This window comes from Alexandromys fortis, unplaced genomic scaffold, assembly GCF_014885135.2.
Source record: "Alexandromys fortis isolate MF-2015 unplaced genomic scaffold, M_Fortis_MF-2015_v1.1 scaffold_10408, whole genome shotgun sequence".
NCBI classification, from domain to species: domain Eukaryota; kingdom Metazoa; phylum Chordata; class Mammalia; order Rodentia; family Cricetidae; genus Alexandromys; species Alexandromys fortis.
In genome coordinates this window covers 1-1,025 of record NW_026078260.1, presented here as the reverse complement: position 1 = coordinate 1,025, position 1,025 = coordinate 1, and the positions used below count along the sequence as shown (strand labels likewise).

At 59.6% G+C, this 1,025-nt stretch overlaps 1 long non-coding RNA gene across 1 annotated transcript; it reads right to left on the bottom strand.

Annotated features, from left to right (window-relative positions):
* Window positions 1–130: 130 nt before the first annotated feature.
* On the bottom strand, window positions 131–1,025 carry LOC126496600 (uncharacterized). The gene is made up of 3 exons (XR_007590389.1): window positions 952–1,025; window positions 701–774; window positions 131–321 (listed from the first exon to the last, which is right to left on the bottom strand). It is a non-coding gene; the product is annotated as an uncharacterized lncRNA (long non-coding RNA).

Genomic DNA, 1,025 nt, shown 5'->3' with positions numbered 1-1,025 from the left:
TAAAAAAAAAGTGAGATTTCTCCTGGAGCTGGAAAAACTTGCAAAAATGCGAGGCTAGGATTGTCTGCTGTCCTTTGGCCCTTTATCCCCACTTCACAGCCGGTAGAGATAAAAAATACCTATGAGAAGGGGGAGAGACATGTCTTCCTTATTCTAGCCATTCGGCTGAAGGAACTAAATGAGACCGCTGTTCTACTGCCCTTTACAAATTTCAGAGTTATTAGGTGACAGTCAAAAAGGCAGCTGCAACCCGAGCACAGCGCCAGGAGAACGGGAGAACGCTGATTCAAATAACACTCATCACGACCCAGTCTCTGGCTCCTGTCAATTACACAAAAGAGTCAGCTATTAAATATTAACGGCATGCATTTGCGCTGGAGCCCTCCTGCTTGCTACCAATCTCTGTTATGAAAGGGAAAACTGTCCCCGTTCGTCTAGGTGGAACCTCAGACCACTAGGATTCCCTTGGGTGTTATGTTCGTTCATTCTGCCTCTCTCAAGGGAGATGACAGAGCCACCCCACATCCCGGGGAGGAGAAAGGACGGGAGGGACCAAGCCGGGAGGACCCGGGTGCCTTGTCCCCCAGCTGTCAGCCGCAGGCCGGGAGGCGGGGCGCGGCTGGGCTCCGCTGTCCGCACAAAGGGAGTGGGCGAGCGGAGGGGTGAGCCTGCAGCCCCGATCCCGGCGGAGAGCACTTACCCAGCAGCAGCACGTTCTTCCCGGTCGGGAGCTTAGAGCGCGAGCGCGTGGAGACCTCGCTGAGGATGCAGGACCTAACAGGGAGCAAGGCGCAGGCTGAGGCCGGGCCCGGCCGAGGACGGGAACCGCCGGCCCCAGCTCCCGGGAGGCCCCGCCCGGCTCCCTGCTCCCGCGGGGCTCTGGGATCCCGAAGGTGTCCGCCCCGGAGAGGAGATAACCCGCGGGGGACCAGAGAGGGGTGCGGTCGTTACCAAAGGTTCTGTCCGTCCTCGTCGTCGCCCGCCGCGGGGCCGCCGCTGCCCGAAGCCAGCTCGTTGGCCAGGGG